The sequence below is a fragment of the Balaenoptera borealis genome (assembly GCF_965194805.1).
Source record: "Balaenoptera borealis genome assembly, chromosome: 7".
NCBI lineage: Eukaryota > Metazoa > Chordata > Mammalia > Artiodactyla > Balaenopteridae > Balaenoptera > Balaenoptera borealis.
The window spans coordinates 4287005-4314960 of NC_138864.1; the positions used below are offsets into that span (position 1 = coordinate 4287005).

Below are 27956 nucleotides of genomic sequence, written 5' to 3' on the forward strand. Positions count from 1 at the left end.
TTGTTGGAGTAGCAGGGTATGTGTTAGAAATAGTTTCACTCGTGGTGGTGGTAGGAGAAGCATGTTCTCTGTTAGAAGTAGGAGTGCTCGTTGTGGTAGTAGTAGTTGCACAGTCTGTAGTAGAGGTAGAAGTGCTCGTGGTGGTGGTAGTAGTAGTTTCTCTGGTAGAAGTAGGAGAGCTCGTGGTGATGGTAGGAGCAGTAGTTTCTTTGGTAGAAGTAGGAGTGCTCGTGGTGGTGGTGTGAGTAGTAGTGTCTGTGGTAGAAGGAGGAGCACTCGTCTTGGTGGTAGGAGTAGTAGTGTCTGTGGTAGAAGTAGTTGCGCTCATGGTGAGGGTAGGAGTAGCAGTGTCTGTGGTAGAAGTAGAAGCACTCGTGGTGGTGGTAGGAGAAGTAGTGTCTGTGGTAGAAGTAAGAGTGCTCGTGGTGGTGCCTGGAGTAGTATTGTCTGTGGTAGAAGCAGGAGCGCTCATGGTGGTCGTAGGTGTAGTACTGTCTGTGGTAGTAGTAGTTGTGTTCGTGGTGGAAGTAGGAGTAGTAGTTTCTGCGGTAGAAGTAGGAGTGCTCGTGTTGGTCATAGGAATAATACTTTCTGTGGTAGAAGTAGGAGCGCACGTGGTGGTGGTTCATGTAGCAGGGTCTCTGGTAGAAGTAGGTGCTCTCGTGGTGGTGGTAGGATTAGTAGTGTCTGTGATAGAAGTAGTGGTGCTCGTAGTGTTAGTAGGAGTATTTATGTCTTTGGTAGAAGTATGAGCGCTCGTCGTAGTGTCAGGAATAGTAGTGCCTGTGGTAGAAGTATGAGGGCTCGTGGTGGTATTACGAGTAGTAGTTTCTGCGGTGGAAGTAGGAGAGCTCGTGTTAGTCGTAGGAATAGTAGTTTCTGTGGTAGAAGTAGGAGCACACGTGGTGGTGGTACGAGTAGCAGGGTCTGTGGTAGAAGTAGGTGCTCTCGTGGTGGTGGCAGAAATAGTAGTATCTGTGGTAGAAGTAGGAGCGCTCAAGGTGGTGTAAGATGTAGTAGGGTCTTTGGTAGAAGTAGTTGCGCTTGTGGTGGTGGTAGTAGTAGTAGTTTCTGTGGTAGGAGTAGGAGCACTCGTGATAGTGGCAGGAGAAGTAATATCTGTGGTAGAAATAGTGGCACTCGTTGTTGTGGTAGGAGTAATAGTGTCTGTAATAGAAGTAGTTGCAGTCGTGGTGGTGGTAGAAATAGTAGTTTCTGTTGTAGAAATAGAAGCGTTCCTGGTGGTGGTAGGGGTAGTAGTGTCTGTAGTAGACGTAGGAGCGCTCGGGGTGGTGTTAGGAATAGTAGTGTCTCTGGTAGAAATAGTTGCGCTCATGGTGGTGGTAGAAGTAGTAGTTTCTGTGGTAGAAATAGGAGCGTTCCTGGTGGTGGTAGGGGTAGTAGTGTCTGTAGTAGAAGTAGGACCGCTCGGGGTGCTGGTGGGAGTAGTAGTCTCAGTGGTAGAAGTAGGAGCACTCGTGGTGGTGGTAGAAGTTGCAGGGGCTGTGGTAGAAGTAGGAGTGCTCATGGTGGTGGTAGGAGTAGTAGTGTTTGTGATAGAATTTGGAGAGCTCGTGGTGGTGGTGGTATTGGTAGTTTCTGGGATAGAAGTAGGAGGGCTCCTGGTGGTGGTAGGAGTAGTAGTATCTGTGGTAGAAGTAGGAGTGCTCGTGGTGGTGGTAGGAGTAGTAGTTTCTGTGGTAGAAGTAGGAGCCCTCGTGGTGGTGGTAGGAGTAGTACTGTCTCTGGTAGAAGTAGGAAAGCCAGTGGTGGTGGTAGGTGTTGCACGGACTGTGGTAGAAGTAGGAGTGCTCGTGGTCGTGGTAGGTGTAGTAGTGTCTGTGGTAAAAGTAGTTGCACTCGTGGTTGTGGTAGTAGTAGTAGTTTCTGTGGTAGAAGTAGGAGAGCTCGTGATAGTGGTAGGAGTAGTAGTGTTTGTGGTAGAAGTAGTTGCAATTGCCATGGTGTTAGGAATAGTCGTGTCTGTGGTAGGAGTAGGAGCGCTCGTGCAGGTGGTAGGAGTAGTCGTGTCTGTGGTAGGAGTCATTGTGCTCGTGGTGGTGGTAGGAGTAGTAGAGTATGTGGTAGAAGTAGGAGTGCTCGTGGTCGTGGTAGGAGTAGCAGGTTCTGTGGTTGAAGTATGAGCGCTCATGGTGGTGGTAGTAGTAGTTTCTGAGGTAGAAGTACTTCAGCTCATGTTGGTGGTAGCAGTAGTAATGTCTGAGTTACAAGTAGTTGCACTCCTGGTGGTGGTAGGGGTACTATTTTCTGTGGTAAAAAGAGGAGCGCTCGTGGTGGTGGTAGGAGAAGTAGTGTCTGTGGTAGAAGTAGGAGAGCTCATGGCGGTGGTAGGAGTAGTAGTTTCTGTGTTAGAAGTATGAGCGCCCATGGTGGTGTTAGGAGTAGTAGTTTCTGTGGTAGAAGTAGCAGCGCTCATGATAATGGTAGGAGTAGTAGTGTCTTTGATAGAAGTAGGAGAGCTCGTGGTGGTGATAGGAGTAGTATTTTCTTTGGTAGATGTAGGAGCGCTAGTGGTAATGGGAGGTGTTGCATGGTCTGTGATAGAAGTAGGAGGGCTCGTGGTGGTGATAGGTGTAATAGTGTTTGTGGTAAAAGTAGTGGCGCATGTGGTGGTGGTAGGAGTAGTAGTGTCTGTGGTAGAAGTAGGTGCACTCGTGGTGGTGGTAGGAGTAGTGGTGTCTTTGGTAGAAGTAGGAGAGCTCATTGTGGTGGTAGGAGTAGTAGTTTCTGTGTTAGAAATACTTGCACTCGTGGTGGTGGTAGGAGTAGTAGTTTCTGTGGTAGAAGTAATAGCGCTCGTGATAGTGGTAGGAGTAGAAGTGTCTGTGGTAGAAGTAGTTGCACTCGTGGTTGTGGTAGAAGTAGTAATGTCTGTGGTAGAATTAGGTGCGCTGGTGCTGGTGGTAAGTGTAGTCGTGTCTGGGGTAGAAGTAGTTGCACTCGTGGTGGTGGTATGAGTAGTATTTTCTGTGGTAGAAGTAGGAGCGCTCGTGATGGTGGTAGTACTCTTTGCTTCTGTGGTAGAAGTAGGAGCGCTCGTGGAGGTGGTAGGAGTAGCAGGGTCTGTGGTAGAAGTAGTGGCGCTCGTGGTGGTGGTAGGCATAGTAGTGTCTGTGGTTGAAGTAGGAGCGTTCGTGGTGGTGGTAAGAGTAGTAGTGTCTATGGTCAAAGTAGTTGTGCTCGTTGTGGTGGTAGGAGTAGTAGTGCCTGTGGTAGAAGTAGGAGCACTATTGGTGGTGGTAGTAGTTGCACGGGCTGTGGTAGACGTAGGAAGGCTCGTGGTGTGATAGGATTAGTACTGTCTGTGGTAGAAGTATTTGTGTTGGTGGTTGTGTTAGGAGTAGCAGATTCTGTGGTAGATTAGGCACGCTCATGGTGGTGGTAGGTGTATTAGTGTCTGTGGTAGAAATAGGAGCGTTAGTGGTGTTGGTAGGAGTATTGGTGTCTGTGGTAGAAGTAGGAGTGCTCGTGGTTGTGGTAGGTGTAGTATTGTCTGTGGTAGAAAGGGGAGCGCTAGTGGTGCTGGTAGGAGTACTAGTGTCTGTGGTAGAAGTAGGAGCACTCGTGGAGGTGGAGGGAGAAGTACTGTCTCTGGTAGAAGTAGGAGCACTCGTGGTGGTGGTGGTAGTAGTGGTTTCTGTTGTAGAAGTAGGAGGGTTCGTGGTGGTAGTCGAAGTAGTACTTTCTGTGGTAGAAGTAGGAGCACTCCTGGTGGTGGTAGGGTTAGCAGGGTCTGTGGTGTAAGTAGGTGCTCTCGTGGTGGTGGTAGGAGTAGCATGCTTTGTGGTACAAGTGGTTGCACTCGTGCTGGTGGTGGGAGTAGCAGGTTTTGTGGTAGAAGTAGTATCGCCTCTGGTGGTGGTAGGAGTTGCATGTTCTGTGGTAGAAGTAGGAGCGCTCATGGTATTGGTAGGGGAGTAGTTTCTTTGGTAGAATTAGGAGCGCTCATTTTGTTGGTAGGAGTAGTAGTGTCTGTGGTAGAAGTAGGAGCGCTCGTGGTGGTGCTTGGAGTAGTATTGTTTGTGGTAGAAGCAGGAGCACTCATGGTGGTCGTAGGAGTAGTACTGTCTGTGGTAGTAGTAGTTGTGCTCGTGGTGGAAGTAGGAGTAGTAGTTTCTGCGGTAGAAGTAGGAGTGCTCGTGTTCGTCGTAGGAGTAATAGTTTCTGTGGTAGAAGTAGGAGTGCACGTGGTGGTGGTTCGTGTAGCAGGGTCTGTGGTAGAAGTAGGTGCTCTCGTGGTGGTGGTAGGATTAGTAGTGTCTGTGATAGAAGTAGTGGTGCTCGTAGTGTTAGTAGGAGTATTTATGTCTTTGGTAGAAATATGAGCGCTCGTGGTAGTGTCAGGAGTAGTAGTGTCTGTGGTAGAAGTATGAGGGCTCGTGGTGGTGTTACGAGTAGTAGTTTCTGCGGTAGAAGTAGGAGAGCTCGTGTTAGTCGTAGGAATAGTAGTTTCTGTGGTAGAAGTAGGAGCACACGTAGTGGTGGTACGAGTAGCAGGGTCTGTGGTAGAAGTAGGTGCTCTCGTGGTGGTGGCAGAAATAGTAGTATCTGTGGTAGAAGTAGGAGCGCTCAAGGTGGTGTAAGATGCAGTAGTGTCTTTGGTAGAAGTAGTTGCGCTCGTGGTGGTGGTAGTTGTAGTAGTTTCTGTGGTAGGAGTAGGAGCACTCGTGATAGTGGCAGGAGAAGTAGTATCTGTGGTAGAAGTAGTTGCACTCGTTGTGGTGGTAGGAGTAAGTGTCTGTGGTAGAAGTAGGTGCTCTCGTGGTGGTGGTAGGAGTAGCATGTTTTGTGGTAGAAATAGGTCCACTTGTGGTGGTGGTAGTAGTAGTTTCTGGGGTAGAAGTAGGGGTTCTCATTGTGGTGGTAGGAGTAGTATTTTCTGTGGAAAAAGTAGGAGCGCTCATGGTTGTGGTAGGAGTCGTATTGTCTCTGGTAGTACTAGTTGCGCTCGTGGTGGTGGTAGGAGTAGTAATTTCTGTGGTAGAAGTAGGAGCACTCTTGGTGTTGGTAGGAGTAGTAGTTTCTGTGGTAGAAGTAGGAGCGCTAGTCCTGCTGGTTGTAGTTGCACAGTCTCTGGTAAAGTAGTTTGGCTCGTGGTGAGGGTAGGAGTAGTAGTGTCTGTGGTAGAAGTAGAAGCACTCTTAGTGGTGGAAGGAGTAGTAGATTCTGTGGTAGAAATACTTGTGCTCGTGGTGGTGGTAGGAGTAATAGTGTCTCTGGTAGAAGTAGTAGCGCTCATTGTGGTGGTAGGATTAGCAGTTTCTGTGGTAGAAGTAGGAGCACTCCTGTTGCTGGTAGGAGTAGTAGTTTCTGTGGTAGAATTAGGAGAGCTAGTGGTTGTAGTAGGAGTAGCAGGGCCTGAGGTAAAAGTAGGTGCTCTCGTGGTGGTGGTAGGAGTAGCAGGGTCTGTGGTAGAAGTAGTTGCAATCGTGGTGGGGGTAGGAGTAAAAGATTCTGTGGTAGAAGTAGGAGCGCTCGTGGTGGTGGTATGAATTGCACGGTCTGTGGTAGAAGTAGGATCCCTCGTGGTCGTGGTAGGTGTAGTAGTGTCTGTGTTAGAAGTAGGAGCTCTCGTGTTGCTGGTAGGAGTAGTAACGTCTGTGTTAGACGTAGGAGCGCTCATGGTGGTGCTTGGAGTAGTAGTGTCTGTGGAAGAAGTAGGAGCATTCGTGGTGCTCTTAGGAGTACTACTGTCTGTGGTAGATGTAGTTGCGCTCATGGTTGTGGTAGGGGTAGTAGTTTCTGTGGTAAAAGGAGGAGTGCTCGTGGTGGTGGTAGGAGTAGCAGGTATTGTGGTAGAAGTAGGGGCGCTCATGCTTGTTGTGGTAGAAGTAGTTTCTGGTGTAGAAGTAGGAGCTCTCTTTGGGGTGGTAGGTGTAGTAGTGTCTGTGGTAGAAGCAGTGGTGCTCGTGGGGGTGGTAGGAGTAGTAATGTCTTTTGTAGAAGTATGAGCACTCGTGGTGGTGGCAGGAATAGTAGTGTCTGTGGTAGAAGTAGGAGTGCTCATGGTGGTTTTAGGAGTAGTACTGTCTGTGGTAGAAGTAGTTGCGCTCGTGGTGGTGATAGGAGTAGTAGTTTCTGCCACAGAAAAACGAGCACTCTTGGTGGTGTTAGGAGTAGTAGTGTCTATGGTAGAAGTAGTAGTGCTCGTGGTTGTGGTAGGTGTAATATTGTCTGTGGTAGAAATAGGAGCGCTAGAGGTAGTGGTAGGAGTAGTAGTTTCTGTGGTAGAAGCAGTTGCGCTCGTGGTGGTGGAAGGAGTTCTACTGTCTGTGGTAGCAGTAGGAGCGCTCGTGGAGTTGGTAGGAGTAATAGAGTCTGTGGTAGAAGTAGGTGCTCTCATGTTACTGGGAGGAGTAGGAGGTTTTGTTGGAGAAGTAGGAGCGCTCGTGGTGGTGGTGGTAGTAGTAGTTTCTGGGGAGGAACTAGGAGCTCTCGTTATGGTGATAGGAGTAGTAGTTTCTATGGTACATGTAGGAGTGCTCGTGCTGGTGGTAGGAGTAGTAGTATCTGTGGTAGAAGTAGTTGTGCTCGTGGTGGGTGTAGGGTTTGTAGTGTCTGTAGTAGAAATAGAAGCACTCGTGGTGGTTGTAGGAGTAGTAGTGTCTGTGGTAGAAATACTTGCGCTCGTGGTGGTGGTAGGAATAATAGTGTCTGTGGTAGAAGTAGGAGTGCTCGTGTTGGTGGTAGTAGCAGTAGTGTCTGTGGTAGATTAGGAGCACTCTAGGTGTTCGTAGTAGTTTCTGTGGTAGAATTAGGAGTGCTCGTGGTGGTGGTAGGAGTAGCAGGGCCTGTGGTAGAAGTTGGTGCTCTCATGGTATTGGTAGGAGTAGCAGGGTCAGTGGTAGAAGTAGTTGCAATCGTGTTGGTGGCAGGAGTAACAAATTCTGTGGTAGAAGTAAGAGCACTCCTGGTCGTTGTAGGAGTAGTATTGTCTGTGGTAGAAATAGGAGCACTCAAGGTGGTGGTGGGAGTAGTAATGTCTGTGGTAGAAGTATGAGCATTCTTGCTGTTGGTAGGTGTAGTAGTGTCTGTGGTTGAAGTAGGAGCTCTAGTGGTGGTGGAAGGAGTAGTAGTGTCTGTGGTCGAAGAAGCTGTGCTCGTGGTGGTGGTAGGAGTAGTAGTTTCTGTGGTAGAAGTAGGAGTGCTCGTGGTGGTGGTAGGAGTAGTTGATTCTGGGGTAGAAGTAGGAGCGCTCGTGTCTGTGATATGACACGAGCACCACAGCGTGGCTGGAAAGCACCTGCTCTTTTCTCTTCCTACTTCTTTGTATTCTCCCAGCCTCTTAAGGTAGTACAGTGACTTGCAGGGGTATTAAAGTCAAAAGCTAGTTTTGTAGCTGGGACATTGGTTGAGAGAAGGCAGGGATTCTTGATAGAAATAGGAGAGGCTGGAAAATAATCTGATCCATTTTGGTCCCTCAACACTTGCAAAAATTGGGCCAAGGATTCCGGTTTTCAGGGTGAAAAGCAAGCTGAAAAGTTTAAATGCAAGCTACACAGGAGTCATCTCTCATCTGTATTGGTAATCTTGGGAATTTTGCTGGAGGCTGATCATTCAGAGAGGAGCTGACCTACTCTTGGACATCAAAGGAAAAAGCAGATTTCTGATCCCATGGAGTCTCTGCTCTTGGGGCACCTGTACAACGTGATCATTGCTCTGGTTACTCTCCTGAGGTATGTACGTCCTAAGTGTTCACTCCCATAGGCTACGTGACTTGTACTTTTCATGGCTTTTAAAACTCTAAAGGGAAAAGGGTCTTCACAGACCACATGGGATCATGCTTGTTGTGTTCTTGTGTTGTTCGCAGACGTAGTGCATCTAGAAGGATGCTCCGGACTCAGACATGCAAAGACATGTGGAAATAGTGTGAACAGAGGTGGAAAGTGGGGCGTGGGGTGTGGGATAGTTAAGGAGCAGATTTCTTGTGTTGATCTGTAGTTCCCTCTTGTCATTATTTATCACATCTTCTGTGCATCATAGGAGATAAAGTTCAGACAGAGCAGGGATGGTGGGATGAGGGAACCCACACAAAATTTTGGACTTAGCTTTGTTGTATCTACTTGGCCCCATTTGTCTAGGTGTCCTCTTTGTGTAGCTTATGCCCTACAGTCATTTTCATCCATTCAGAAATCTATTACATAAACTGCTTTATTTCTAAAACCCAGCTGAATATTGGAACTTCCAGTTACCACCCTCTCCCCCCTCATCCCCAAAATGGCTCACTGGTGTGTTATTATTTTTATCTGATTAAAAACTGTTTCTGGGTTTTTGTTTTGTTTTGTTGGGGTTTTGTTTTTTTTTTAAGCACCTGAGTGTTTCTGAACTGAAAGTATGTATCATCAAAGTGCTCATGATATACCCATAAGGATAGACTAGGGCGTGTAGCTTATCTGTAATAAGATGCGAAAATTTTAGAAGTTTTTCCTCTGATCTGTAAAATTTTCTCTCAAGAAAGTTTTTCTTTCTTTATGTTCTGTAACTTATTTTGGGTAATGCACAGTGAGAGAATTCTGTGGGAGTGAAGATAATGCTACATACAACCTGTCCTTCATGTTGTCATGGACTTACCCTACTTTGTACAAGAGGCCAAGGGTTGGCCTTTTGAAGACAGGGCTATCTTGGCATTACGACCTGAGAGATGCTGAAAACATCTCCTACTGCTTTCCTTATATCAAAATTACACAATTAGAAACTTATATTTTTATGGTACACATATACAATGGAATATTACTCAGCCATAAAAAAGAATGAAATAATGCCATTTGAAGCAACATGGATGGACCCAGAGATTATCATACTAAGTGAAGTCAGACAAAGACAAATATCATATGATACCCTTACATGCGGAATTAAAAAAAAAAGACAAAAGAGTTTATTTACAGAACAGAAAGACTCACAGACTTCGAAAAAAAACTCATGGTTTCAAAAGGGAAATGTGGTGGGGAGGGATAAATCAGGAGTTGGGGTTTAACATATGACTATATATAAAATCGATGATCAACAAGGACCTAGTGTACAGAACAGGGAACTCTAATCAATACTCTGTAATAACTTATATGAGAAAAGAATCGGAAAAAGGATACATGTATAACTGAATTACTATGCTGTACAGCAGAAACTAACACAATATTGTAAATCAACTATACTCCAATATAAAATAAAAATTAAATTAAAAAAAAAAAAAACAGGAAGGGACTTCCCTGCTGGTCCAGTGGTAAAGACTTTGCTCTTCCACTGCAGGGGGCATGGGTTTGATCCCTGGCCGGGGAACTAAGATCCCGCATGCCTCACAGGGAGGCCAAAAAAGAAAAAAAAAAAGAAAAAGAAACTTATATTTTTAAGTCTTGAAGACTTTCACGGTAAGTTCCTGTTAAACAGGACTGTCTGGGATGAGAAGCAGCTGTCATCCAGAAACTCACCTAGGTCTCCCGCCAGCCACCTGGGAGGACAGGGCTGAGTGCTCCGTGGGGGAAGGGCTCGTGACGCTGGCCTTGGCAAGGAGCCACCAGGAAGCTGGCTGCACACTGCCCTCCCACAGCTGCCCTGGTTCGCAGTGACAGCGGCTCCCGCTCGTACAGGGCTGTACAATTATTCAGAAAAGAGTGGGGACAGTGTGAAGTCACCTCACCTCCTTGAAACTGGTTGACTATTTACTCCTGGGACTTATCAGATTAACTTATAACCTACCCCACCTTCCTCTCCCTTTACCTGCCTCTCACTGCTCTTTGTAGGGACAGTTGTAGGAAAGGGATTATGGTTCCCTCCCACTGTGCTGGTGACATTCCAGTCGTGAAAATGTGAAGCCTGCCCTCTCAATCATCCCCCCTTCCCTCCGTCAGCTCTTGTTCTGCTCCTTGCAGGTTGTTTGAACATGCTGATGAAGGAGCTGAGCCATTTTTGAGATGTTTCCACTTACCAACATATGAAAAGCACACGCTCAGGGATCCAGAACATAAGCACATGCAAACTACGTACAAAGTGTTCAAGAAAACCTAGCTGTTTGCCGTAACAATTCCATGCAATGAACGATGTAGACGAGCCCTCCTCCACCATTCTGTGTGTGCCTTGCAGCCCTGAGAGGCACTCCTCTCGCAAGATGCCACTGAGGCCACTGCGCACAGCTGAGGAAGAGCGAAACAGGCCGCATGTTCCCTTTGTCCCAACCCTGCCCCCGAGACGGTCATGGTGAGACATGCTCTCTTGATGCAGTAAGGAGGCTCTTAGCAACCACCAGCAAACACCTGGTTCCCTGTGCGTTCCAGGTATCTCACAGCTGCAGATCCTGAGAAATGTGGGCACTTATCAAAATTAGCTTTCCCTTTTTAACACGTTCCTTTTTAGTTTTGGTTAGTCTTTTTGGGTTAAAAAGAAACGTTCGTATGTTGCTTGGCTACTCCAGACACACGGCATAGGAGTTCCTCTTGGCTACCTCATCCCCTTGTATGATGGCAGCTCTGGCGGGTCTTTTCACACCTTTTTCTCGGTAAAAAGGGAGAGGAATTGCTGACACACTGTGTGACAGAGCACATGAAGCAATTTTATTTTCGGTTTGAATATTACTGGTAAGGACATTGCTGGAGTGATGCATTAGTAATTTTTTGCTCCCTGATGATAAGTGAACCAGAGACAAATATTATTATTTATAATATTATTTACTGATAAAAGTAAATGAGCTGTCAAGTCATGAAAAAACATGGAGGGGAGAAGATGGTGGAAGAGTAAGACGTGGAGATCACCTTCCTTCCCACAGATACAGTAGAAATACATCTACACGTGGAACTGCTCCTACAGAACACCCACTGAACGCTGGCAGAAAACGTCAGACCTCCCAAAAGGCAAGAAACTCCCCCCATACTTGGGTAGGGCAAAAGAAAAAAGAAATAACAAGACAAAAGAATAGGGAGGGCACCTCCACCAGTGGGAGGGAGCTGTGAAGGAGGAAAGATTTCCACGCACTAGGAAGGACCTTCGTGGGCAGAGACTGCGGGTGGCAGAGGGGGGAAGCTTCGGAGCCACGGAGGAGAGCACAGCAACAGGGGTGCAGAGGGCAAAGCGGAGAGATTCCCACACGGAGGCTCGGCGCCAAGCAGCACTCACCAGCCCGAGAGGCTCGTCTGCTCACCCGCCGGGGTGGGCGGGGCTGGGAGCTGAGGCTCAGGCTTCAGTCGGATCTCAGGGAGAGGGCTGGGGTTGGCGGTGTGAACACAGCCTGAAGGGGTTAGTGCACCACAGCTAGCCGGGAGGGAGTCCGGGAAAAAGTCTGCAGATGCCGAAGAGGCAAGAGACTTTTTCTTCCCTCTTTGTTTCCTGGTGTGCGAGGAGAGGGGATTCAGAGCGCCGCCTAAACGAACTTCAGAGACGGGCGCGAGCCGCGGCTATCAGCGCGGACCCCACAGCAACAGGGGCGCAGAGGAAAAAGCGGAGAGACTCCCGCACAGAGGATCGGCGCCGAGCAGCACTCACCAGCCCAAGAGGCTTGTCTGCTCAGCCGCCGGGGCGGGCGGGGCTGGGAGCTGAGGCTCGGGCTTCGGTCGGATCGCAGGGAGAGGACTGGGGTTGGCGGCGTGAACACAGCCTGAAGGGGTTAGCGCACCACAGCTGGCTGGGAGGGAGACCGGGAAAAAGTCTGCAGCTGCCCAAGAGGCAAGAGACTTTTTCTTCTTTTTTTCGTGGCACGCAAGGAGAGGGGATTCAGAGCGCCGCCTAAATGAACTCCAGAGACTGGCGCGAGCCGCGGCTATCAGCGCGGACCCCAGAGGCGGGCGCGAGCCGCGGCTAACAGCGCAGAATCCAGAGACAGGCGCGAGCCGCGGTTATCAGCGCGGACCCCAGAGACGGGCATGAGACGCTGGGGCTGCTGCTGCCGCCTCCAAAAATCCTGTGTACGAGCACAGGTCACTCTCCACACCGCCCCTCCCGGGAGCCTGTGCAGCCCGCCACTGCCAGGGTCCCATGAACCAGGGACAACTTCCCTGGGAGAACGCACTGTGAGCCTCAGGCTGGTGCAACATCATGCCGGCCTCTGACGCCGCAGGCTCGCCCCGCCTCCTCTATAACCGTCCCTCCCCGCGGCCTGGGTGAGCCAGAGCCCCCGAAGCAGCTGCTCCTTTAACCCCGTCCTGTCTGGGCGGGGAACAGACACCCTCAGGCGACCTACATGCAGAGGCGGGTCCAATTCCAAAGCTGAACCCCGGGAGCTGTGCGAACAGAGAAGAGAAGGGGAAATCTCTCCCAGTCGCATCAGAAGCAGTGGATTAAAACTCCACAAACAACTTGATGTGCCTGCATCTGTTGAATACCTGAATAGACAACGAATCATCCCAAATTCAGGAGGTGGACTTTGGGAGCAGGATATATTAATTTTTCCCCTTTTCCTTTTTTTTTGTGAGTGTATATGTATATGCTTCTGGATGAGATTTTGTCTGTATAGCTTTGCTTTATAATAGCTTTATTTTACTTCACTATATTATAGCCTCTTTCTTTCTTTCTTTCTTTCTATTTTTTCTCCCTTTTACTCTGAGCCATGTGGACGAAAGGCTCTTGGTGCTCCAGCCAGGCATCAGAGCCGTACCTCTGAGGTGGGAGAGCCAACTTCAGGACACTGGTCCACAAGAGACCTCCCAGCTCCACGTAATACCAAACGGCAAAAATCTCTCAGAGATCTCCATCTCAACATCAAGACCCAGCATCACTCAATGACCACCAAGCTACAGTGCTGAACACCCTATGCCAAACAACTAGCAAGACAGGAACACAGCCCCATCCATTAGCAGAGAGGCTGCCTAAAATCATAATAAGGCCACAGACACCCCAAAATACACCACCAGATGTGGACGTGCCCACCAGAAAGACAAGATCCAGCCTCATCCACCAGAAGTCAGGCACTAGTTCCCTCCACCAGGAAGCCTACACAACCCACTGAACCAACCTTAGCCACTGGGGACAGATACCAAAAACAACGGGAACTACGAACCTGCAGCCTATGAAAACGAGACCCCAAACACAGTAAGATAAGCAAAATGAGACGACAGAAAAACACACAGCAGATGAAGGAGCAGGGTCAAAACACACCAGACTTAACAAATGAAGAGGAAATAGGTAGTCTACCTGAAAAAGAATTCAGAATAATGATAGTAAGGATGATCCAAAATCTGGGAAATAGAATAGACAAAATGCAATAAACATTTAACAAGGACGTAGAAGAACTAAAGAGGAACCAAGCAACGATGAAAAACACAATAAATGAAATTAAAAATACTCTAGATGGGATCAATAGCAGAATAACTGAGGCAGAAGAAAGGATAAGAGACCTGGAAGATAAAATGGTGGAAATAACTACTGCAGAGCAGGATAAAGAAAAAAGAATGAAAAGAACTGAGGACAGTCTCAGAGACCTCTGGGACAACATTAAACGCACCAACATTCGAATTATAGGGGTCCCAGAAGAAGAAGAGAAAAAGAAAGGGACTGAGAAAATATTTGAAGAGATTATAGTTGAAAACTTCCCTAATATGGGAAAGGAAATAGTTAATCAAGCCCTGGAAGCACAGAGAGTCCCATACAGGATAAATCCAAGGAGAAACACGCCAAGACACATATTAATCAAACTGTCAAAAATTAAATATAAGGAAGACATATTAAAAGCAGCAAGGGAAAAAAAACAAATAACACACAAGGGAATCCCCATAAGGTTAACATCTGATCTTTCAGCAGAAACTCTGCAAGCCAGAAGGGAGTGGCAGGATATACTTAAAGTGATGAAGGAGAAAAACCTACAACCAAGATTACTCTACCCAGCAAGGATCTCATTCAGATTTGATGGAGAAATTAAAACCTTTACAGACAAGCAAAAGCTGAGAGAGTTCAGCACCACCAAACCAGCTTTACAACAAATGCTAAAGGAACTTCTCTAGGCAAGAAACACAAGAGAAGGAAAACACCTACAATAACAAACCCAAAACATTTAAGAAAATGGGAATGGGAACATACATATCGATAATTACCTTGAATGTAAATGGATTAAATGCTCCCACCAAAAGACACAGGCTGGCTGAATGGATACAAAAACAAGACCCATATATATGCTGTCTACAAGAGACCCACTTCAGACCTAGAGACACATACAGACTGAAAGTGAGGGGATGGAAAAAGATATTCCATGCAAATGGAAATCAAAAGAAAGCTGGAGTAGCAATTCTCATATCAGACAAAATAGACTTTAAAATAAAGACTATTACAAGAGACAAAGAAGGACACTATATAATGATCAAGGGATCGATCCAAGAGGAAGGTATAACAATTGTAAATATTTATGCACCCAACATAGGAGCACCTCAATACATAAGGCAAATACTAACAGCCATAAAAGGGGAAATTGACAGCAACACGATCATAGTAGGGGACTTTAACACCACACTTTCACCAATGGACAGATCATCCAAAATGAAAATAAGTAAGGAAACACAAGCTTTAAATGATACATTAAACAAGATGGACTTACTTGATACTTATAGGACATTCCACCCAAAAACAACAGAATACACATTTTTCTCAAGTGCTCATGGAACATTCTCCAGGATAGATCATATCTTGGGTCACAAATCAAGCCTTGGTAAATTTAAGAAAATTGAAATCGTATCAAGTATCTTTTCCGACCACAACGCTATGAGACTAGATATCAATTACAGGAAAAGATGTGTAAAAAATACAAACACATGGAGGCTACACAATACACTACTTAATAACGAAGTGATCACTGAAGAAATCAAAGGGGAAATCAAAAAATACCTAGAAACAAATGACAATGGAGATACGACGACCCAAAACCTATGGGACGCAGCAAAAGCAGTGCTAAGAGGGAAGTTTATAGCAATACAAGCCTACCTCAAGAAACAGGAAACATCTCGAATAAACAACCTAACCTTGCACCTAAAGCAATCAGAGAAAGAAGAACAAAAAACCCCCAAAGCCAGCAGAAGGAAAGAAATCATAAAGATTAGGTCAGAAATAAATGAAAAAGAAATGAAGGAAACAATAGCAAAAATCAATGAAACTAAAAGCTGGTTCTTTGAGAAGATAAACAAAATTGATAAACCATTAGCCAGACTCATCAAGAGAAAAAGGGAGAAGACTCAAATCAATAGAATTAGAAATGAAAAAGGAGAAGTAACCACTGACACTGCAGAAATACAAACGATCATGAGAGATTACTACAAGCAACTCTATGCCAATAAAATGGACAACCTGGAAGAAATGGACAGATTCTTAGAAATGCACAAACTGCCGAGACTGAACCAGGAAGAAATAGAAAATATGAACAGACCAATCACAAGCACTGAAATTGAAACTGTGATTAAAAACCTTCCAACAAACAAAAGCCCAGGACCAGATGGCTTCACAGGCGAATTCTATCAAACATTTAGAGAAGAGCTAACACCTATCCTTCTCAAACTCTTCCAAAATATTGCAGAGGGAGGAACACTCCCCAACTCATTCTACGAGGCCACCATCACCCTGATACCAAAACCAGACAAAGATGTCACAAAGAAAGAAAACTACAGGCCAATATCACTGATGAACACAGATGCAAAAATCCTCAACAAAATACTAGCAAACAGAATCCAACAGCACATTAAAAGGATCATACACCATGATCAAGTGGGGTTTATCCCAGGAATGCAAGGATTCTTCAACATACGCAAATCAATCAATGTGATACACCATATTAACAAATTGAAGGAGAAAAACCATATGATCATCTCAATAGATGCAGAGAAAGCTTTCGACAAAATTCAACACCCATTTATGATAAAAGCCCTGCAGAAAGTAGGCATAGAGGGAACTTTCCTCAACATAATAAAGGCCATATATGACAAACCCACAGCCAACATTGTCCTCAATGGTGAAAAACTGAAACCATTTCCACTAAGATCAGGAACAAGACAAGGTTGCCCACTCTCACCACTATTATTCAACATAGTTTTGGAAGTGTTAGCCACAGCAATCAGAGAAGACAAAGAAATAAAAGGAATCCAAATCGGAAAAGAAGAAGTAAAGCTGTCACTATTTGCAGATGACATGATACTATACATAGAGAATCCTAAAGATGCTACCAGAAAACTCCTAGAGCTAATCAATGAATTTGGTAAAGTAGCAGGATACAAAATTAATGCACAGAAATCTCTTGCATTTCTATACACTAATGACGAAAAATCTGAAAGTGAAATTAAGAAAACACTCCCGTTTACCATTGCAACAAAAAGAATAAAATATCTAGGAATAAACCTACCGAAGGAGACAAAAGACCTGTATGCAGAAAATTATAAGACACTGATGAAAGAAATTAATGATGATACAAATAGATGGAGAGATATACCATGTTCCTGGATTGGAAGAATCAACATTGTGAAAATGACTCTACTACCCAAAGCAATCTACAGATTCAATGCAATCCCTATCAAACTACCACTGGCATTTTTCACAGAATTAGAACAAAAAATTTCACAATTTGTATGGAAACACAAAAGACCCCGAATAGCCAAAGCAATCTTGAGAACGAAAAATGGAGCTGGGGGAATCAGGCTCCCTGACTTCAGACTATATTACAAAGCTTCAGTAATCAAGACAGTTTGGTACTGGCACAAAAACAGAAAGATAGATCAATGGAACAGGATAGAAAGCCCAGAGATAAACCCACACACATATGGTCACCTTATCTTTGATAAAGGAGGCAAGCATATACAGTGGAGAAAAGACAGCCTCTTCAATAATTGGTGCTGGGAAAATTGGACAGCTACATGTAAAAGTATGAAATTAGAACACTCCCTGACACCATGCACAAAAATAAACTCAAAATGGATTAAAGACCTAAGTGTAAGGGCAGACACTATCAAACTCTTAGAGGAAAACATAGGCAGAACACTCTATGACATACATCACAGCAAGATTCTTTTGGACCCAGCTCCCAGAGAAATGGAAATAAGAACACAAATAAACAAATGGGACCTAATGAAACTTAAAAGCTTTTGCACAGCAAAGGAAACCATAAACAAGACCAAAAGACAACCATCAGAATGGGAGAAAATATTTGCAAATGAAGCAACTGACAAAGGATTAATCTCCAAGATTTACAAGCAGCTCATGCAGCTCAATAACAAAAAAACGAACAACCCAATCCAAAAATGGGCAGAAGACCTAAATAGACATTTCTCCAAAGAAGATATACAGATGGCCTACAGACACATGAAAGAATGCTCAACATCATTAATCATTAGAGAAATGCAAATCAAAACTACAATGAGATATCATCTCACACCGGTCAGAATGGCCATCATCAAAAAATCTATAAACAATAAATGCTGGAGAGGGTGTGGAGGAAAGGGAACTCTCTTGCACTGTTGGTGGGAATGTAAATTGATACAGCCACTATGGAGAACAGTATGGAGGTTCCTTAAAAAACTACAAATAGAACTACCATACGATCCAGCAATCCCACTACTGGGCATATACCCTGAGAAAACCATAGTTCAAAAAGAGTCATGTACCAAAATGTTCATTGCAGCTCTATTTACAATAGCCAGGACATGGAAGCAACCTAAATGTCCATCGACAGATGAATGGATAAAGAAGATGTGGCACATATATACAATGGAATATTACTCAGCCATAAAAAGAAATGAAATGGAGGTATTTGTAATGAGGTGGATGGAGTTAGAGTCTGTCATACAGAGTGAAGTCAGAAAGAGAAAAACAAATACAGTATGCTAACACATATATACGGAATCTAAGGAAAAAAAAAAGGCCATGAAGAACCTAGTGGCAAGACGGGAATAAAGACACAGACCTACCAGAGAATGGACTTGAGGATATGGGGAGGGGGTGGGGTGAGATGTGACAGGGTAAGAGAGTGTCATGGACATATATACACTACCAAATGTAAAACAGATAGCTAGTGGGAAGCAGCCGCATAGCACAGGGAGATCAGCTCGGTGCTTTGTGACCACCTAGAGGGGTGGGATGGGGAGGGTGGGAGGGAGGGAGATGCAAGAGGGAAGAGAAATGGGAACATATTGTATATGTATAACTGATTCACTTTGTTATAAAGCAGAAGCTAACACACCATTGTAAGGCAATTATACTTCAATAAAGATGTTTAAAAAAAAAAAAACATGGAGGAACCTTAAATGCGTATTCGTAAGTCAGAAAAGCCCATCTGAAATGGCTGCATAAGATTCTAACTATATGACATTGTGGAAAAGGGAAAGCTATGGAGACAGTAAAAAGATTAGTGGTGACCAGAGGTCCAGGGGAAGGAAGGGATGAACAGGTGGTGCACAGGAAAGGTATTTGCAGACAGTGAAACTACTCTGTTTGACACTGTAGTGGTAGACACATATCATGTCACCATACATTTGTCAAAACCCATATAATGTACAATACAAAGAGTGAACCCTAATATGTAAACTGCAGATTTTAAATAATAATGTTTCTGTATTAGTTTACTGACTGTAACAAATGTACCACACTAATACAAGATATTAATAGCACAGAAGCTGGAGTGGGGAAGGGAATACATGGGAACCCTCTGTGCTTTCCATTCAATTTCTATGTAAATCTAAAACTGCTCTAAAAAAGTAAATTTTATGGGACTTCCCTTGTGGTCCAGTGGTCGAGAATCCACCTTCCAATGCAGGGGACTCTGGTTCGACCCTTGGTCGGGGAGCTAAGATCCCACAGGCCATGGGGCAACTAAGCCCGAGCACCACAACTAGAGAAGCCAGCATGGTGCAACTACTGAGCCTGCACGCTCTAGAGCCTGCGCGCCACAACAAGAGAGAAGCCCCCATGTGCTGCAACGAAAACCCAGCGCAGCCAAAAATAAATTTTACTGGAGAACGATCAAGGTGGCCGAGGAGTAGGACGTGGAGCTCACCACCTCCCATAAATACATCAAAACTACATCCACACGTGGAATGACTCTCACAGAACATCTATTGAGACCTGGCAGAAGGCCTCAGGCTTCAGAAAGGGCAAGGAAACCTCCACGCAACTGGGTAGGACAAAAGAAAAAAGAAAAAGAGAGAAAAGTAAATTTCATTAACTAAAAATATCTGAATGATGACAATCACGAGTATAGTGTTTACCTATTTGAATACTATGCAGCAATTAAAATGGTTAATCTGGATGTTAAATGTATCCTCCTAGTGGTAACCACAAAAATAAAAAAAGAAAGAAAGAAAAGAAAAAAAGCAACTAAACACAAAAGAAGATAGTAATTCAGGAAATGTGAGACAAAAAAGCTAAAAGGCATATAGAAAACAAACAGCAAAATGACAGAAGTCCCTCCATATCAGTGATTACTGTAAATGAACTTTAACTAATAGATTTTAAAACATGATTTAACTATATGCTGTCTACAAGAGACTCACTTCAGATCAAAAGACACAAAATTGGCTGAAAATTAAACAATGGAAAAAGACAATCAATGCAAATCAAAAGCAAAAGAGAGCAGGAGTAATGGTGCTGATATCAGACAAAATGATTTTAAATCAAAAAGGTTTAAAAGAGAAAAATAAAAGCATTATATTAATAAATGGTTCATACAGCAGGAACATATAACAATTATAAACATTTATGTACCTAATCACAAACACTCAAAATACACAAAGCAAAAAATGACAGACCTGAAGGAGAGAGAGTTCTACAATAATGGTTGGAGATTTCTACACCCAACTCTCAATAATGGATAGAAAACCAGACAGAATATAGGTGAGGGAATAGAGGACTTAATATAATAAATCAACTAGACCAACTATACAGGGGAACACTCTACTCAGCAACAGAACTCACACTTTTCAAGAGGACATGGGACATTCCCCAAGACAGTCCACATCTTAGGCCATGAATTAAGTCTCAATGGATTTTAAAAGGTAAGTATCATATAAAGTATCTTCTCTGAATGCAACAGATGAAGTTAGAATTCATTAGCAGAAGGAAAAATGGAAAATTCACAAATATACAGAAGTTATCCAACACACTCTAGAACAACCAGGTCAGAGGAAAAATCAAGAGAAACTAGACTCCCACCCCACCTGGACCACAGCAAAGTGGTCGGCTGACCTGCGGCACCTAGGTCTCTGAAAGATGAATTTGGGTGAGATTTGTGACAATGCAAAGAAAGGAAGAGACTATGCACTTCTTGGAAATTATGACTCATCAGTGGTATATTACTAGGGGTGATAACAGCAAATTCAGAGATATTGTCAGTCAATCGGAGACCCAGCTGTCAAAGGCCAATGGCAGCAGGTTCAACAGGAATTATTGGAAGAATATGAACAAGTTAAAAGTATTGTCAGCACTTTGGAAAGTTTTAAAATCGACAGGCCCCAGATTTCCCTGTGTCCTGTCAAGAGGAGCCATTTAGAGATCCTGCTGCTTGGCCGCCCCCTGTACATGCAGAACACAGAACTCCACCTCAGATAAGGCGTCCCAATCGAGAAGACCTCTGAGCAAAGAAACGCCGGGAGGAGGAGCCCAGGGAGCTGTAGGCTGAGCACTTCCTATATCAAAGAGTGAAAAACCCTCTACGAGAAGGGGCAAGGATTGTAGACAAGAGGGAGAGATGACAAGGGAAGGAAAAATATGCAAGGCGGTGCAAGTGATGGTGAAATTCCAAAATTCGATGGTGCTGCATATGATAAGGATCTGGTGGAAGTCCTTGGCGAGACATCGTCTCCAGGAATCCTAGCAGGAACCCTGTGGGACGACACAGCAGACCTGGAAGAAGTGAAGAGGTTGCTAAGGGAAGCTGCTGTTCTTCCTGTGTGGATGCCTGACTTTTTCAAAGGACCAGAAGGCCATGGAAGGGTGTGCTGATGCTTGGGCCCCCAGGCACTGGCAAGACCACACTGGCTGAAGCTGCACCACTGAATGTGACACAACACCCTTCAACAGCGCCTTCCTCCACACTGACCTCTAAATCCATAGGGGGGCCTGAGAAGCTAATCTGTCTGTTGTTTGAAATGGCTAGATTGTATGTCCCCACCACGATCTTCACTGATGAGACAGATTCTATCTGCAGTCGAAGAGGAACCTCTGATGAACACGAGGCAACTTGCAGTCACATCTGAGCTACTCATTCAGATGGATGGAGTTGCAGGAGCTTTAGAGAATGGCAGTCCTCCCAAAATGGTTATGGTATTGGCTGCTACTAGGTTCCCATGGGACACTGATGAAGCTTTGTGAAGGAGATTAGGAAAAAGGATATATATAGCTCTCCCAACAGCAAAAGGAAGAACTGAGCTTCTGAAAATCAATCTTCGTGAGGTTGATTGGATCCTGATATTTAACTGGAAGATACAGCAGAGTAAGACTGAGGGCTATTCTGGTGCTGATATAACTAAGGTTTCCAGGGACGCCTCTTTAATGGCAACGAGACGGTGAACGGCCTAAGTCCAGAAGAGATCTCTGCACTTTCTAAAGAGGAACTTCAGATGCCTGTTACCAAAGGAGATTTTGAATTGGCTCTTAAGAAAATTGCAAAGTCTGTCTCTGCTGCAGAATTTGGAGAAGTATGAAAAGTGGATGGTTGAATTTGGATCTGCTTGAATTTCTGTCAGCCTTCATTTCTGGTATTTTTGTTTATAAAATGTGAAGAAATTCCAGCAATTTTTTAAAAAAGCAGGTTTGGAACTTTTCCTTGGAGAGATTTTCTCTTAAAGGGGAAAAATTAAAAACCACAAAGAATATAACCACAAAGCTAATAAGAAAATCTTACATAGAGAGCCTCATATCCACATACCCATGCATTACAACTGCACACCCAAACCAGAGCATCAAGGCCTGAAGAAAGCGACCAGTGTGCTACTGCAGAAACTTGTTTACAGAAGATTTAGAAGAACCTCTGTTTCTCACTGGCATTTGTTGGTTTTGGGTTTTTTTTCTATTCTTTGCTCTAAACACGAGGGACCTATATCTGTTGACTTTTAACATCAAAACTGGGTTGGTGTCCGATCCATTATTTGTTAAGAATGATGGTTTTGGATTAACTAATGAACCTGCTAGTTAAACATTTAGAATTCAATGCTTACAGTCTATCATATAATTTTTACCTTCCCTTCCCTCACCATTTCTTCTATTAGCTATTTAATCATTTATTGAGCTTTATGGGGGAATAGCCTCATGCTTTGTGGTTTTTGAATCATTTTTGCTGGATGGCTTTCTCTGGTCTTTAGTATTTTTTGCTGGCAATATTTCATGTTGGAAGGGTGGGAAGAACATCGTGTTTGCATAAGATGCTTTTCTTCATTCTAAGACTTCTGAGTTTGTTTTCACTTTTCTTTCAATATGCTCAATGCATAAACCTTTTATTTTTCTCAGCTTCAACACTGTTTTTTGCTGGATTTGCCTTTGGTATGCTAAATAAACGCTTTCGTATTCTAAAAAAAAAAGGGGGGGGGAAGTAAAGAGAAACTAGAAAATACTTGGAAATGAACGACAATGAAAACACTACGTACCAAAACTTACTTAGGGGATGCAGAAAAAGCAGTGCTGAGGGAAATGTATAGCTTTAAATGCCTATATTAAAAAACAAAAAAGATATCAAATTAACACTTAACTTTACAACTTAAGGACTCAGAAAAACCAAACCCACATCTAAAGCCACACCAAATACATTATTTGATGTAACTAATATCATAAAATATGAATAAAATCATCTCTAGAAACCTTCGCATTTAAATCAACCCAACCATGTGATGCAAGTCAAACACTCCGCTTGTCGCGCAGACTCAGGACGAGGCCACGGTCCGGCAGGTGGCCGGAGCGGAAATTGAGCCACCAGTTTCCGGGTCGCTTCAGACGCGCCCGGTGTGAAAGGAGGTTGGCCTGCGGCACCGGGAACGCCCCACGTCATGCTGAGCATGACGTTCTTGGATTGGGAGGACCGCCTGCCCCGGAAACGGTGAAGCCCCGAGTCAGGGCTGCTGCGGAAGCCTGCACAGAAGGGGTTCGGCTCCCCGGGGGGAGGGGGAGGGAGGCCCCGCGCCCCGCCTCCCCCCGCCCCTCTGCCGGGTTTACTCAAGCAGGGGGGAAGGAACCGAAGAGAGCACGGCTCCTGGGGGAGCCCCAGGCCCAGTCGGGACGTCACTGCCCACTCCTCGTCTTCTCTTCCACCCAGAAAGCCCGACCTGCGGTTCCTCGCCCTAAGGAAGGTTTCCCTCCCTAAGGAAGGCTCCTAGGTGCTTTCCAAGCGCCTAAATGTTGAAGCCGTTTAAACACAGGGCTGTCCTCACAGAGGTGGGTAGCAGCAGACCGACAGGTACAGTCCCATTTCTCGTGTTCTGACCAGATCCCCAGGTTGGAAAAGTGCCGAGAGCTGCACTTCCTCTAAACGCCACCGGGGGGAGCGCGTCAGTCACTGCTCCAGAGGCTGTTCTCTAAAAAGACCAGGACGCAGATGCTGGGAAGGGCCGGCGTCTCCCCCAGGCCCGGGCTGGGGACACAGGGCTCCCTCCGTGCTGCGCATGGTCAGAACACGGCCCACTCCGGGGACAGCGACAACGGAGAGGCCCGGCTCTCAGCAGGGCGGCTCCTATTCCCCTGCTATCCCTGGGGTCTTCTTTCATGTCATCAGGAGACTGTCTCCCCACATCCCCTGGCCTGGAACTTGAATTGTCTTACAAAGACTTTGTTACATACACTGACTCAGCCTCATGCGTGATGGGCCCACGAAAAGAAGTTATTCTGTGATGCGATCTTACCGTATTGATCCAGATTCAGTATTTCAAACCCGTGGTAATTTCAACATGACAAACAAAAGTTTAGTTTTCTACTTGTGAATAAGGATGTGCCGTGAAAATTAAAGTCCAATATTCAGGAAACTGTAACTGCCAGTTGATTATGCACTGCATTCAAATAATAAATATTATTACTCAGTCCCTTAAAAATGTTTTTGTCACAAAGCAGATTATAAAGGTTTTAGAAAATACTTAATTTACAAAAATTGAAATAAAACATCCAGAAATAACCAAGTTTAAATACTGGTGCCTATCTTCCCAATCTTTTTCTCATACATACACATGTACATTATTATTCTTCAAACTGGGATCAGATGGTACACACTAATGCCTGGTCTGCTTTTGTAACTTTAAGTCATAAACATTTTGCCATATCGGTATATTTTCTTCTGTAACATTACTTTTATTTTTTTGGTCACACTGCGTGGCATATGGGATCTTAGTTCCCGACCAGGGACCAAGCCCACGTCTCCAGCATTGGACGTGCAGAGTCTTAACCACTGGACCGCCAGGGAAGTCCCTGTAACATTACTTTCAGAGTATGAAATATAGACTGTTTAACCAATCCCCTATTTCATGTTTTTTTCAGTATAAGAGTATAAAACACCTTTGAATATGTGACTATGTAAATTCCTATACGGAGTATTTAATGAGTATTGAGTCAAAGGGTACATACCATTTTAAGGCTTTCCATATATAGTAAATGCCAAACTGGACTCCAAAAAACGTGCTATCAAGTCACACTCCCACAGCGGTGTCTGAGGGGATGACATATCTCCCTGATCACCTCACAACAGGTGGTTCTTGCCCCCTGCACTGAGAAGGAGCTGTAAAAACACAGAAATGCCCAAGCTTCCTTTTGAACCCCCACTAGAATCCACGTAAAGGGACACAACCGCATCTCTTCAAAACGATGCTCTGCTCATCCGACAGCATCCGCCAAGGACATGAAGCCATCAAGCACCTCCCGCTCCTGGGGCAGAGCCAGAATTCCAGCCCAGGACTGATGCTGAGGCCACGTTCCAGGCCGCCTCCACCAGGCCCTGGGGATCACGGTGGGCAGGTGGTCCCCGTAGGGAGGACGACGAGGCACTTGGATTCTTAGACATCCCGGACCCAGTACAGGATGGCCCCCAAACTTAGCCCAGACAGGTTCCCAAAGCAACATGGGCCTGAGCAGGACCACCCAGGACAGCCCTCCACACGGCAGCTCCTTCCACAATCACAGCCAGCCAAAGCATGTCTCTAAAACCCAGAGAGCAGTTTAAAGAGAGACCTCAACATCTGGAGATGTCAGTCTTGAAATAAGTTAATTTCTCAAATTATATTCTTTCCTCTAAACGAACTAAACTGCTATTTCCTGACCTAGTGAAATTCTGCCCTGCGATACCTGTTCGGTACAGCAGCACCGTTGTCTCCCCAGGTCGCCACGTCTGCTAGCTCCCCCATGGGAGGAAGGGCCACCCTCACTCAGCAGCTCTGTGGGAGCAGCGGCCGAGGCAGACACTGAGCCGCAAGTCTTGCTGACAGTCAGAAGGAGACCTGGCTTCGCCACTCCAAGGAAGGCCCCCTTTGGCCACATCCATGCAGAGAAAACCTTGAGCCATCCATAAAACCGTCCAAATCAGGTCTCCTTAAATGAACACTATGCAGAGCTGAGGGAAATTATATCTGGTTTTATGACATTTTAAAAATTGCATGCAAACTTACTTTATCTTAAAACTAAGACGTTCTTCATTCTATGACATAAATCACAGCAAGATCCTTTTTGACCCACCTCCTAGAAAAATGGAAATAAAAACAAAAATAAACAAATGGGACCTAATGAAACTTAAAAGCTTTTGCACAGCAAAGGAAACCATAAACAAGACAAAAAGACAACCCTCAGAATGGAAGAAAATATTTGCAAATGAAGCAATGGACAAAGGATTCTCCAAAATATACAAGCGGCTCATGCAGCTCAGTATCAAAAAAACAAACAACACAATCCAAAAATGGGCAGATGACCTAAACAGACATTTCTCCAAAGAAGATATACAGATTGCCAACAAACACATGAAAGGATGCTCAACATCACTAATCATTAGAGAAATGCAAATCAAAACTACAATGAGGTATCACCTCACACCTGTCAGAATGGCCATCATCAAAAAATCTACAAACAATAAATGCTGGAGAGGGTGTGGAGAAAAGGGAACCCTCTTGCACTGTTGGTGGGAATGTAAATTGATACAGCCACTATGGAGAACAGTATGGAGGTTCCTCGATAAACTAAAAATAGAACTACCATATGACCCAGCAATCCCACTACTGGACATATACCCTGAGAAAACCATAATTCAAAAAGAGTCATGTACCATAATGTTCACTGCAGCTCTATTTACAATAGCCAGGACATGGAAGCAACCTAAGTGTCCATCATTGGATGAATGGATAAAGAAGATGTGGCACATATATACAATGGAATATTACTCAGCCATAAAAAGAAACGAAATTGAGTTATTTGTAGTGAGATGGATGGACCCAGAGTCTGTCATACAGAGTGAAGTAAGTCAGAAAGAGAAAAACAAATACCATATGCTAACACATATATATGGAATTCAAAAAAAAAAAAAAAAGGTTCTGAAGAACCTAAGGGCACGACAGGAATAAAGATGCAGACGTAGAGAATGGACTTGAGGACACGGGGAGGGGGAAGGGTAAGCTGGGACGAAGTGAGAGAGTGGCATGGACATATATACACTATCAAGTGTAAAATAAATAGCTAGTGGGAAGCAGCCGCATAGCACAGGGAGATCAGCTCTGTGCTTTGTGACCACCTAGAGGGGTGGGATAGGGAGGGTGGGAGGGAGACACAAGAGGGAGGGGATATGGGGATATATGTATATGTACAGCTGATTTACTTTGTTATAAAGCAGAAACTAACACAACAATGTAAAGCAATTATACTCCAATAAAGACGTTAAAAAAAACAAAAAAAACTAAGACGTTCTTTCCAGGTTCCCAAAATGGTTGGTGACTGTTAACTCTGAAATGTATTATTCTTTATTCTGGTCACGTAGCAGAAGTGAGGGAAAGGGAAATAAGAATTCCTGTATTCGAATCCCACCCCTGTCGCCAGCTGTGTGGCGCAGGGCAGGTCGCTCAACCTCCTCAGAGTCCATACTGCTCTGATGGGACAGGCCCTGCCCATGAGTCCTCCTCAGGACGACCGTGATATCTGACCCCGGACAGTGAGAGGCCAAAGGATGCATGTTAAACTCTTGAGAGGCAAAACTTGAAGGCATGTTGTGTAATGCAGATTAGGAGATGTGCTCCGTTACTATTAACTTACACTAAAAAGCCCTAGATTATCTTCATTATACGTTATAAATCATCATTTAAACAATCAGAAATAGCTAGTTTTCCAGATTGGTGAGTCGCTTCCACAGTTTAACAGAAATCTAAGTTTTATAAAACTATTTTCAGGTGTTGCTTCATTGTACATAATGAGTTTTAAGTTTTATCACTGCAGCTGGAATTAACTTGCTATAAGCCACAGACAGGAGAGAGGCTTCAAAATTCAAATAATATCCTGATTCTGATTTTAAAGTGTTAACTTAACAAAATATTACATCCCATTCGAACTAACGTAAGTAAGCACTGGAAGAGTCACTCAAATACACTGGTTTTTACCAAACAATAGGAAAAAGACATAAAATAATTTTTCAATTTTGCTGATGTTCCATTTCTTCCTCTTATCCTAAGCAACTGCCTCATTTCTCAGCTCTGCAGGGTGATGCTGAGATAGCGTTTATGATGTCCACCCACACAGGACAAGTGCAACTCAATTATGACAGGAATTATGATGCAGGATGCCTTTGGGAGGAGGAGAATGCAGGCCTGCCAGGACCTGCACCAGCTGTGACGTCCAAACACAAATGTGGGTCCTCACTGACTACTTACTGACCCTGACCGAAGTCTCATTTGCTTCTCCCCTTTCCAGAATGGCAGACCCAATGCGTTGTGGAAGAAAGAACTGTGAGATGACAACTGGGACCACACCGGCCTCAGAGAGACACTGGGAGCTGGGGCAGCTGGACCACCTCACGGCACCACAAGGGGCCAACTCCAGTCTCCGTGGGCGTCATGACAAGG

At 44.7% G+C, this 27956-nt stretch overlaps 1 pseudogene across 1 annotated transcript; it reads left to right on the top strand.

Annotated features, from left to right (window-relative positions):
- Positions 1 to 12278: 12278 nt before the first annotated feature.
- Positions 12279 to 24488, top strand: LOC309631887 (katanin p60 ATPase-containing subunit A-like 1 pseudogene; annotated as a pseudogene). Its single transcript has one exon. The product of its transcript is annotated as a katanin p60 ATPase-containing subunit A-like 1 pseudogene (transcript).
- The last annotated feature ends 3468 nt before the right edge of the window (positions 24489 to 27956 follow it).